The sequence below is a fragment of the Sus scrofa genome, chromosome 1 (genome assembly GCF_054392235.1).
Source record: "Sus scrofa isolate SSC_HxYL_T2T_F1_AM1 chromosome 1, Sscrofa_HxYL_maternal_Yorkshire_Landrace_v2.0, whole genome shotgun sequence".
Taxonomy (NCBI): Eukaryota; Metazoa; Chordata; class Mammalia; order Artiodactyla; family Suidae; genus Sus; species Sus scrofa.
The window spans coordinates 249295153-249308448 of record NC_139383.1 but is presented as its reverse complement, the minus strand read 5'-3'; the positions used below and the strand labels follow the sequence as shown (position 1 = coordinate 249308448).

The window sequence follows — 13296 nt, the reverse complement described above, 5'->3', positions numbered from 1 at the left end:
AAAAAAAAAAAAAAAAAAAAAAAAAAAAAAAAAAAAGTTTTCCAATAACTGAATTATCAGTCTTTACCCTTAAATTAATTAAAATAAAATAAAGTATTCAGCCTCAAAGTCATATTGGCCACATTTTAAATGCTTAATAGTCATTTTATTTTATTTTCTATTTTTTTTTTGTTATTTCCCCAATACATTTTTTTCCTACTGTACAGCATGGTGACCCAGTCACACATACATGTATACATTCTTTTTTCTCACATTATCATGCTCCATCACAAGTGACTAGACATAGTTTCCAGGGCTACACAGCAGGATCTCATTGCTAATCCAATCCAAAGGCAATAGTTTGCATGTTAATAGTCATTTTAGATAGTGGCAACCATACTGGACAGCACAGATCTAGAGCCTATGAAAATCTACGGAAAATACATGAGACTCTCACATAAAAAAAAGAATTTCTAACTGCAAATTGTATTAACAGACACTAGAGCAAATACCTAAAACGTATCTTGTCAATTTGTCAAATATCATAGTCATATGAAATATTCATTGTGAGATTGGGTAGATTTTGCATGTTATGTTTCATATAATGTAGAGTAGGCCTCCAAAATATGAAGAACTCGAGGTCCAGAAGCCTTAAAAGAGCTGTGCTTGAAACTAGATGATTTGACTTAGGAGCCTGGACTCAAACTCTATAAATACTGCTGTAGGAACGAGGATAAACAAGATGGGGGAGCACTCACTTACATGTGGGTACACTTGTGTGTGATATGCCCATCACCTTCCTTTCTTCGACAGATCACAATCATAATCTGCTCCCATTAGACAGAGGCAATGATCAAAACTGCATGGCATGGCCTTCACCAATGAAACTGAAGAGAGATTCTAGAAAATCTTTTAAAATATTAAGGGGCTAGCCAGAAATAATTCAATAGGGTGACAAAATTACCACATGGTGCTACTAAACACCAAAGGTACTAAATTTCAAAAAGGTTAAAAGAATTATAAAATCTAGAAATAAATATGGCCCCTTTATGCTAGCTCTGGAGAGAAGACACATTTCAAGGATTGGAGAATTAGAGACCGGCAGAAGACAGAAGATGGATGGCTTGAACGTGAAATTTCAATAACCAATACACAAATACAAGTAAATAAAAAAATTGAGAAACGGGATAGGAAAACACAAGGAGAAATTTAAGTGATAGAAGCTTATAAGCTCTTCCTCTTACACACAAAAATTGACTCAAAATGGATCACAGACCTAAATATAAAAGCTAAAACTATATACAACTCTTAAGAGAAAATACAGTGTCATTTTTGATGTGATACCAAAAGCACAACCAAGAAATTAAAACATAGATAACTTGAATTTCTTCAAAATTAAAAATCTTTGGGAGTTCCTGTAGTGGCTCAGTGGCTAATGAATCCGACTAGGACCATGAGGTTGAGGGTTCAATCCCTGGCCTTGCTCAGTGGGTTAAGGATCTGGCGTTGCCGTGAGCTGTAGTGTAGGTTGCAGATGCGGCTCGGATCCCGAGTTGCTGTGGCCCTGGTGTAGGCTGGCGGCGACAGCTCCAATTAGACCCCTAGCCTGGGAACCTCCATATGCCACGGGTGTGGCCCCAGAAAAGGCAAAAAGACCAAAAAAGAAAAAGAAAAAAAAAAAAAAAAAAAAAGAATGAAATGAATCTGTATGTACTGACCCCTAGCGTGGGAACCTCCATATGCTGTGGGAGCGGCCCTAGAAAAGGCAAAAAGACAAATAAATAAATAAATAAATAAATAAATAAATAAATAAATAAAATTAAAAACCTTTGTGTTTCAAAGGACACTAATGGGAGAAAATATTTGTAAATCACTGATCTAATAAGGACCTTGCATCTAGAATACATAAAGAATTCTTATGATGTAATTATACAGGAAAGACGAATAACCCAAGTAAAAATAGGGCAAATGATCTGAATAGCCATTGCTCCAAAGAAAATATACACATAGCCAAGAAGCACATAAAAAGCTGATTAACCATTATGGAAATGCATATCAAAATCACAATGACATTCCACTTCACACTCATTAGGATGGCTATGACAAAAAGGTAAAGTACTGGCAAAGATGTCGAGAAAATGGAACCCTCATACAGTCTTGCGGTTCCTCAAAAAGACTAAACATTGAATATGATATGACCCAGTAATTCCACTTCTCGGTATGGCTATCCCCAAGAGAAATGAAGACATATGTTAATGCAAAACTTGCATCCAAATGTTCATAGCAGCAGTATTCATAATAGCCCCAAAGAAGAAACGACCCAAAAATGTATACCAACTAATGAAATGACAAAGAAAATATCCCACAGCACACCTTTATTTAGCAATAAAAATGAATGAAATACTGATATGTGCTATAACATGCTTGAGTTTTGAACACATTATGCTAAGTGAAAGAAGTCAGCCACAAAAGACCACAGATTGCATGATTCCATTTATGCGATGGGTCTAGAATAGGTAAATCTTTAGAGACAGAAAGTAGATTAGTGATTGTCTGGAGCTGAGGGAAGAGGGTTTTCGAAGGAAATGAGGAATGACTCCTAATATGTATGGAGTTCCTTTTGGGGGTGACGAAAATATTCCAAAATTGATTGTGGTGATGGTTGTTCAACCCTATGAATATACTAAAAACCAATAAATTGTACTTTTTAAGTTGATGAATTATATGTTTGTAAATTATATCTAAATAGAGCTGTTGAAAATGAATAAATCAAAATGCTAAGGAAAGGAGTTTGTGCTGTGGCACAGTGGATTAGGAATCCAACTGCAGTGGCTCAGGTCACTGTAGAAGTACAGTTTCTATCCCTGGTCCAGAGCAGTGGGTTGGGGGATCTGGCATTGCCACAACTGTGGCATGGGTCACAGCTGTGGTTTGGATTCAATCCCTGGCTTGGGAACGTCCATGTGCCAGGGGTGCAGCCATTAAAAATAATAATAATAATCCTGGAGTTCCCATTGTGGCTCAGTGGTTAACGAACCCAACTAGGAACCATGAGGTTGCGGGTTCGATTCCCGGCCTCGCTCAGTGGGTTAAGGATCCGGCATTGCCGTGAGCTGTGGTGTAGGTCATAGACACGGCTCAGATCCTGCATTGCTGTGGCTGTGGTATAGGCTGGCGGCTTCAGCTCCAATTAGACCCCTAACCTGGGAACCTCCATATGCCAAGGATGCGGCCCTAAAAGAAAAAAAAATCCTAAGGAGAAAAAGCTTACAATACAAATATATGCAGAACAGGCATAAATACATGCAGTAAATTCCCACATTTACATGCTCAAAGCCAGTAAACTGACAAGTCGCACATAAAGAAATAAAGCTGGTAAATAACAGAAAATGTCCAACTTTAGTAATTAAAGAAGCACAATTAAAAGGACTACAGAGAACTACTACATGTCTACTAAAGCAACAAATATGAATAAAAATAATAAAGCCCAACATGTGTAGGCCTTGGGATTTAAGGCTGACCATATAAATTGGCTAGTCAGTCTTCCTGGAAATTTATCAGAGAAATTATAACATGAATTTAAAATCTGATCATTTTCTTCAATCTTCTGTACTATCTTGACTGACATTCCTCAAAATAATAACTTCCCTCCCCAAATAAAATATTATTTGCACTAGACTATGAGTTTCTAGTCATAGAAACAGGGTGGTATCTATTCATCTCTGTGTTCTCTGTGCCATAAAGTCCCAGAAGAGAATATGAGCTCGAAACACCCTGGCTCTTGAATATTCAAAAATATTTACCATAGCTTTATTTAGAGTAGCGGAAAAACTTGAAACTACCCAATAAAGAATAGATAAATCAAGCACAGTAAGGAACTGCCCCAAGGCTCTACATCAGCAAAGTAACACAAGCCTGTGAATCTTAGACATACATGAAAACACAGCTTAGAAAATACCCTTCCAGAGCATTTTTTTTTTTTTTTGGTCTTTTTGCCTTTTCTAGGGCCACTCCTGTGGCATATGGAGGTTCCCAGGCTAGGGGTGGAATCGGAGTTGTAGCCACTGGCCTACGCCAGACACAGCAACTCAGGATCCGAGCCGCCTTTGCGACCTACACCACAACTCCTGGGGCAATGCTGGATCCTTAACCCACTGAGCAAGGCCAGGGATCGAACCCGAAACCTCATGGTTCCTAGTCAGATTCATTAACCACTACGCCACGACGGGAACTCCAGAGCATCTTCTTCACCATGGTTCAAACCCCCTTCCTAAGGCAGAGTTGGATTATTCTGCCCCACCCCCCACCTTCAATTCCCCAGCACCCACAGAATAAAGCTAGACTCCTCAACCTACCTGCATGGCCCCTTGTCTTTAGGCCTCAGATCCTGGCCAACATTCTCCACCCATTTTCCTTCCTAGGCCTTCATTCCAGCCTAATCTTACCTGCGGCACCAGTTTTACATCTGGGCCTTAATTCATGCAGCTGCCTCACAGGAAAATGGGAGGCCAATCAAAGCCCAGCTCAAATGCCACCTCTTCCAAAAAGCCTTCTCTGATTTCCTAGCTAGACACAAGTTCTCTCATCTCTGAGCTCTGACCTTCTCTTCTGGCCTAGAGCGAGCACCTCAACCTTCAGGGATAGCTATCCGACTCGATACATCACGCCAATAGACTATAAATTCTTGAATGCTGAAACCACTTTTTATCCACCTCTGTATTTCTCACAGTACTAAGTGAATTACTTTGCCCACAGAAAGCATCTATGCTTCTGAGGTGAATACATGAGCAAAATACTGCATATAGAGAGCATGATACAAAAGTAGTACCTCTAATAAGATTAGCAAAGGTGGAAATGTACATAAGTCTCTAATGCGCAGTAGACAGTTTGAATGTAAGTAACAGAGTTCAGTGTTGGTCATGTGTCCTTGAAGTTTTGCTTAATTTGATACAGCCCAGCCTTAAGGCTGTGGTCCTAGTCAGGATCCATCTTCTCCATGTGCCAGAGCTCATCAACAGTACCAGGACGACAGTGCTCAGTTGCTTACCCCAGACTTCTGAGAGTCATCCTTGACTGTACCCTGCTTTTACCCCTAATAGCCTATCAGTCACCACTCCAAAAGATCTCTAAAGATGTCCATTTCTCTTTATCTCCATGGTCACCATTCTTTTCTTTTTTTTTTTTTTTTTGTACTTCCAATTTTTATTTTTATTTGTAATTACTCAATGAATTTTATCACAGTTTTAGTTGTACAATGATCATCACAACCCAATTTTATAGCAACGCCATTCCAACCCCCCAGCCCACCCCCCCCACCCCCCGACCTGTCTCCTTTGGAAACCTTAAGTGTTTCACAGTCTGTGAGTCAGTATCTGTTCTGCAAAGAAGTTCATTGTGTCCTTGTTTTAGATTCCACATTAAGTGATAGCATATAATGTTGGTGTCTCACTGTCGGACCATCTTCACTTAGCATGATAATTTCTAGGTCCATCCACGTTGCTCTAAGTGTCCGTGGCCAATAGTCTATTTCAGGACCCCATCACCTGCCCTGCAGACAGATTTCTGCAACAGTCTCCAAGCTGGTCTCCCCACTTTTCATTCTTGTTTCACTTGACTGATTCTCCATCCAGCAGCCAGACTGCTTTTATAAATGCAATCTTGCTCATACATCTGCCCTGACCGAATGGCCTAATCCAAAATCCTTACTATGGCTGAACACAGCCCCTTCCTACCATTTGTGCCTCTACAACCAAGCCTCTCTTAACATTTTTGTTCCAGCCAAACTAGTCTCCTTTGAGTTCCTCAAATACACAAGTGCTTCCCTCTGCCTAGAGTAGCCCCCAACCCCTGACGTACACATTCTAGAGACTTCCCCAAATGTCCAAATATATACTTTACCCGCCCAGCTTCTACTCCACCTTCTGGTTTTCGCAGAAATATCCCTCTCCCTCTGCTGAACCTACGCATGCCTTTTGGAAGCATAGATCACATTTGCAATGCCAGTGTGGAATCTCTTGTCCTTTCTAGACTATAGTTTGTATGACAAAAACCATGTCTTTCTTGCCCCCATGTGCTAAACTCAATGCTCGTCATAGAGTAAGGCTTAATAAATGTTGGGAAAGCAAAAAAACCCCACAAACCTGGGAGTTCCTTGGTGGCGCAGTAGGTTAAAGATCTGGCATTGTCACTGCTGTGGCCTGGGTCACTGCCGTGGTGTGGGTTCAATCCCTGGCCAGAGAATTTCTGCATGCTGTGAGTGCAACCGAAGATTTTTTAAAAAATAAAATAAATTCAAAACCCCACAAACCTTACCCCATGGGTACAACAGAATTCACTGCGATGCTTTTTACGTGGGTAGGCTTCATTTATCCGACTTTCCCCTTTGGAATGGTGTGTTTCTCAACAATGTAGACAGACGAGGCCCCAGTGCATTGACCAATCCCTGGACAGTGTCAGGAGCTTTGGCCCAAAGTCAGGATTTGACATTTTCCCCCAAAGCCACATTTCAGCTTTTGTTTGGAAAGGGACTGCTTAAGAACAGGACCAAATGGCAGCCTCGTCTCACTAAGAATGTTGAACTTTGACAGGGAACTGAAGGAAATGATCTCTGTCGCAAAATTTCCTCCTCTGAAGAATCTTATAAATATTAAAATAAGCACTGACAATTCAAAAACCTATGCCTGCTGCCTCTGTAACAGTTTCGATCATAAATCTGATGTCATCCCTATATTTTATATTGGAACAGCATAAGACCTGTGGCCCCACTAATGGAATTCCTGTCAGATAAGTGATTCAAGCCTGAAGAAGAACTAGGGAAAAAAACATGTGAAATTGATCATGAAAATAGCCTGGTGTGGACTAAGTCTCTATTTTATGGGTCATAGTTCACACTAAGCTGATCAATAATGTTGAGAAGGAAAAATACCAGATGGAGATAGATTATGTTTCAAATATTCTCTAGCTTTTTAACCTGCTCTCTGATAAGTTGGAAAATTTATTTTGCCTCTATCTTGTAACAACAAAGAATTCACCTTTGGGTGCCAGCAGAATGTGGAGAAACTATTTTGAATCTATGTTTAAGCACTGTATTATGTTCAGCTCGAGTGACTTTAAAAGCTAAAGTCTGGTATAAGCTGGATTTTTAATCTAACGTTTACTCAAAGAAAGAAGAAATAGAAGTAGCAGGCTATACCAGGAAGAAATTTCTTGTGGACTCATAATCATAGGACTATGCTTGTGGCTGTGACAGTATCTAGAGGACCACTGAACGTACATACTGTGACCGTAGTGCTATAGGGTGAAGGCATACACCTGAGAGGAGGAGAAGTTATTCCATTATTACTTTTATTTTATTATTTTCTGGTTCTTTTTAAAAGGTATAGTTGATTTATATTATTCATTTTTTTAGGTTTTACTGATGTGTAGTTGATCTACAAGGTTGTGATATTTTCTGCCGTATAACAAAGTGATTCAGTTAAACACATACGCATGTCCGTTATTACTTTTAAAACGAGGTGCAGGAGACTGGTAACCCTGCAGCTTCAGTGCAAGAACCTCCTAACCTATTCTTAAATCTTTCCCCTTTGGCCTATGGGTCAAAAGGCAGTAAAAATTTGGCACCTGAAATGGTCTTTCTACATCATTAGGAATGTTAAAAAGGTCAAAAATACCATATTCACAATTAGTAAACAGACCATGGTTGTAATGAATAAGTAAATTTGGAAAGAGTACAAAACCAACAGCAACGGCTGCTGACACTAAGATGCCATGATGTACATGTGTGTGCACATGTGCATATGTATGCCTGTATGTGTGGGTGTAGGCACATGCGTGTGTTCATTAGAATTAAGACTTGAAATAGGAGTTCCCATTGTGGCACAGTGGAAATGAATCCGACTAGGAACCATGAGGTTGTGAGTTTGATCCCTGACCTCGCTCAGTGGGTTAAGGATCCGGCGTTGCCATGAGCTGTGGTGTAGGTTACAGACATGGCTCAGATCCTACGTTACTGTGGCTGTGGTATAGTCCAGCAGCTATAGCTCCGATTGGACTCCTAGCCTGGGAACCTCCATATGCTGCAGGTGCAGCCCCCAAAAGACAAAAGACAAAAAATTAAAAAAAAAAAAGAAACCAAGATAAATTGAAAGAAATATTTTTCAGCCCTGAAGATAAAACCAAGCACCAAGAAGAAGGTATTAAATTCATCAAGCTCTTAGCTTTTCAAATCTTGCTCTATAAAACCAACATTTCCAGATTAAGCATAACTCAGTAAATATTATGCACAATTGTTTTAATACTACAATAAAATTATTTTAAAGTGCAAATGTCAAATAAGAGTTAAAAAACAGAAAAAGTAGAGTAATAAAAGTCTAATTTAGGAGATAATAAATGTAAATACTTTTAATACAGGTGTGCGAAAACAAGCAGTTAGCTCAACGGAACAGAATAGCTAGACTAGGAAGAGATAAATTTCCCATTCACAGACACAGGAATTTCATGTGTGATAAAAGAAAGGTCACAAGTCAGTGAAGAAAGGAAAGATCACCCACATTTAATGGTGATGCAAACACCACTTATTATTTTGGAAAAAAATCAAGTTAGATCTTCATCTCAAACCTACATTAGAAGTTCCTGTCGTGGCATGGTGGTTAGCGAATCTGACTAGGAACCATAAGGTTGTGGGTTTGATCCCTGGCATCACTCAGTGGGTTGGGGATCTGGCGTTGCCGTGAGCTGTGGTGTAGCTTGCAGACGTGGCTCGGATCCCGCATTGCTGTGGCTGTGGTGTAGGCCGGTGGCTACAGTTCACGATTAGACCCCTAGCCTGGGAACCTCCATATGAAGCAGGAGTGGCCCTGGAAAAGGCAAAAAAAAAAAAAAAAAAAAAAAGACAAAAAACCCCCTCAAAAACCCTACATTAAAATAAACTTCAAATTAAAAAATTAGATATGAAATATCTTAAACTATCAAATTGGAAATTAATTAATTATTGGGCGGGGGTTTTCTAAGCTTAAAAACACTAAAAGAAATCACCAAGAGAATATTATGTAACTATATAAAAACGAACATTGTAGGAGCGAAAAAATGGTATAATTAAGTGGAAAAGTATCCTATAATTTTATCACTCCCTAGTTAGACAAAGGTATTAAGAAGATAATTTAGGTCAAAGAAAAATGGTTAAAAATTAGTTTATAATATAATGTCATAATGTTGCCATTTTTAAGCAATGGCTTAAAACATATAATACATTTCTGTATTATAAAACATATAATACATTTCTGTATTATATTATTCACACAGAAATTTGAAACATGTCACAGAGACCATTTGGTGGATTAGCTATTTTCTAAAAAAGCATTGATATTGTGTTATTTTTACACTGGAATGTGAAATTAAGTGGTGAGAGAATAGTCATCTTAATATTTGAGTAAATTTGCATTTCTACAATGATAAATATCACCAAGCACACACAAACACACACACTCAAACTGAGTGCCATTATCCAAATTTGACTAATTCTAGTAACAATAAACACTCACTGACAATTAATTTAAAATTTAAGGAGTTCCCATCATGGCTCAGTGGTTAACGAATTTGACTAGGAACCATGAGGTTGCGGGTTTGATCCCTGGCCTCGCTCCGTGGGTTAAGGATCCGGCGTTGCCGTGAGCTGTGGTGTAGGTCGCAGATGCGGCTTGGATCCTGAGTTGCTGTGGCTGCGGTATAGGCCGGCGGCTACAGCTCCGATTCAACCCCTAGCCTGGGTACCTCCATATCCCGTGGGAGCAGCCCAAGAAATGGCAAAAAGACAAAAAATAAATAAATAAATAAATAAATAAAATTTAAGAACTCAAAGCAGCTTCGAAAGTTGACATTCTTCCCCAGAAAAACACTCATTTTAAAATGAATTATAAAACTCTAAACATTACCCAGGTTTATAAAAGTTATCAATTTGTTTAATAACATTTGGAGATGGAAACTGTTATTTTTGACTAATTTGCTCCTAGGCAATTCAATTAGCGTCAGAGATAAAGCTCAACTTTTATGGGAAAAAATGGCAATAAAAAGTAAAGTAAGTAAAACTGGCTGAAATGATGGGAAGCTTTTAAAAGTCTTGAAAAAATAAATCAGAATCGTTAAAGGATGCATGTAAAATTACATGGCTGCAGATTAACTTCTATGTTTTCTTTTTTTCTGGACTATTAAAAATTTAGTACATTGCTTGACTTGGAAACTATAAGTAAACTCAGAGCCAATGTTAGCACGTAAATGCTAAATCCTACACCTACTTGGTTTGCAACCTGTTTATAGAATATCTGGTCTTTATTGAAAAGTTTTCACATGTTTTAAAACTGTAAACCATCAAAAACTCCTTTTGGAGGAAGGAAGGATTGTAAAATTTAAACATATTTTTGATAAATATAAATAAATAATAGAATCCCTTACTATGAAAGCCCCTGATCAACAAAAATATATTGAACATCTATTAGGTACTATGTAATCTTCTATGGCTGAAGATACTTTGTAAGACAAGACAGTTATAGTCTTTGGTTTCACATGTGGCAGGAAGGCTGGGGGAGAAGAGTCATATAATAAGAAGGTAGGGGAGGTAGGCAATGAACAAGTAAATAAATGCACATGTTATTGCAAAGTGTGGTAAGGGGTGAGCACTCTGAAGGAAACAAACAGGGGGATTCACTGTGCCCACGAAGCAGGAGGAACAAGATGAGGTGGAGAGTTAGACCAGGAACAGATCATGAAGGGACTTGCAGGCCGTGGCACAATGGCAGGTGAGCCATTGAATGGTTTGGGGTTGGGTGGAGTCAGGGGTGAGCATGTGGGACACGAGCAGTGTGTGTTTTGCAAAGTCCACTATGGCTTCAGGGTAGATCAGAGAAAGAGTGAGTGACCATGGCAGTGCCCCCCAAGACAGAGAAATGCATACATGGGAGATATGTTTGAAGGTGAACTGATAAGTGTTGCTGATGGGGTGGATACAGAATGAAGAAGAGAGGACAATTCAGGATGATGCCCAAGTTTCTTGACTAAGCAACTGGGTGGTAGGTGGTATCATTTATTCTATTCCAGGGAAGCTGCAAGTTATTCATGCTAAACTTAGCTTTTCAGATCTTGATCATTTTTGAGTTATCTGAGGACATCAAGAACTCAGGCTGAATTAAGGTTGCAGGATCAGAGATGAGAAGCAATTTAAATTTAAATAAGTGATTTATTCTAGAAAGAGAGAAACTATGTCTCCCATGGACACTACCAGGAGCCTTTCCCTCTTTTACTTCTTTTTCTCAAGCACTCAGAAAACAAACTTACTAGACTCATAGAAAGATGCTCAACACCATTAGCCATCAGGAAAATGCAGATCAAAATCACAATGAGATACCACTTCACACCCATTAGGATGGCTATAATAATAAAAAAAAAAAAAAACAGATAATATAAACATAAGACAAGACATCATCAAACTCCTAGAAGAAAACATAGGCAAAATATTCTCTGACATCAACCTTACAAATATCTTCTCCGGATAGTCTCCCAAGGCAACAGAAATAAAAGCAAAAATAACAAATGGGACCTAATCAAAGTGACAAGCTTTTGCACAGCAAAGGAAACCATAAAAACAAACAACAACAACAACAAAAAAAAAACAAACAGAAAGAGGAGTTCCTGTCATGGCTCAGCAGAAAAGAATCTGACTACCATCCATGAGGACGCAGGTTCAATCCCTGGCCTCGGTCAGTGGGTTAAGGATCTGGTTCTGCTGTGGCTGTGGCTTAGGCTGGCAGCTATGGCTCTGATTTGACCCCTAACTTGGGAACCTCCATATGCCACAGGTATGGCTTTAAAAAGACAGAAATGACAAAAAAAAGAGGCAACTTACAGAATGGAAGAAAATAGTTTCAAATGATGCAACTGACAAAGGTTTAATCTCTAAAATATACAAACAACTTATACAACTCACTAGCAAAAAAGCCAACAACCAATGGAAAAATGGGCAAAAGACCTGAATAGACATTTCTCTAAAGAAGATATATAGACGGCCAACAAGCACATGAAAAAATGCTCAACATCACTCATTATTAGAGAAATGCAAATCAAAACTACTACGAGGTACCACCTCACACCAGTCAGAATGGCCATCATTAATAAGTCCACAAATAACAAATGCTGGAGAGGGTATGGAGAAAAGGGAACCCTCCTACACTGTTGCTGGGAATGTAAATTGGTACAACCACTACGGAAAACAGTGTGGAGGTACCTTAGAAAACTATATATAGAACTACCATATGACCCAGCAACCCCACTCTTGGGCATATATCCAGACAAAACTCTCCTTGAAAAAGACACATGCACCCGCATGTTCATCGCAGCACTATTCACAATAGCCAAGACCTGGAAACAACCTAAATGTCCATCGACAGATGAATGGATTAAGAAGATGTGGTATATATATACAATGGAATACTACTCAGCCATAAAAAGAACAAAATAATGCCATTTACAGCAACATGGATGGAACTAGAGACTCATACTAAGTGAAAAGTCAAAGAGAAAGGCAAATACCATATGATATCACTTATATCTGGAATCTAATATATGGCACAAAAGAACCTTTCCACAGAAAAGAAACTCATGGACTTGGAGAACAGACTTGTGGTTGCCAAGGGGGAGGGAGTGGGAGTGGGATAGACTGGGAACCTGGGGTTAATAGATGTAAACTATTGCCTTTGGAATGGATAAGCAAAGAGATCCTGCTCTATAGCACTGGGAGCTATATCTAGTCACTTATGATGGAGCATTATGGAGGATAATGTGAGTAAAAGAAGGTATACATGTATGTGTGACTGGGTCAACTTGCTGTACAGTAGAAAATTGACAGAACACTGTAAACCAGCTATGATAGAAAAAATAAAACATTCATTAAAAAAAAAAAAGACAGATAACAAAAAGTGTTGGCAAAGATATGGAGACAGTGGAGTCCTCATACCCTGATGGTGGAAGTGTAAAATGGTGCAGCCACTTTGGAAAATAGTCTGGCAGTCCCCCAAAGGATTAAACATCGAGTTGCTATATGACCCAGCTATTTCAATCCTAAATACATACCCAAGAGAAATGAAAACATATGTTCAAACAGAAACTTTTACAAAAGTATTCATGGTAGCGTTATTCATAATAACCCCAAAGTAGAAACATCTTAAGTGTACATTAACTGATGGACAAAGAACATATTCCATAATGGGATGTTATTTGGCAATAAAAAGGAATGACATACTGATATGTTCTATAACATGGATGAACCTCAAA

General features: G+C 38.8%; 1 protein-coding gene across 21 annotated transcripts in view; it reads right to left on the bottom strand.

The window, feature by feature from the left end:
- The window catches only part of FRMPD1 (FERM and PDZ domain containing 1), a 179335-nt gene that overhangs the window by 47562 nt on the left and 118477 nt on the right, over window positions 1–13296 (bottom strand). For 3 of the 21 annotated variants that reach the window (XM_084989928.1, XM_084989922.1, XM_084989921.1), the window contains one exon: window positions 6120–6229. The exons of the other annotated variants lie outside the window; for them this stretch is intronic. The gene's annotated coding sequence lies outside the window, so the exon portion shown is untranslated. The remainder of the gene's footprint in view (window positions 1–6119; window positions 6230–13296) is intronic. 21 annotated transcript variants of the gene reach the window in all.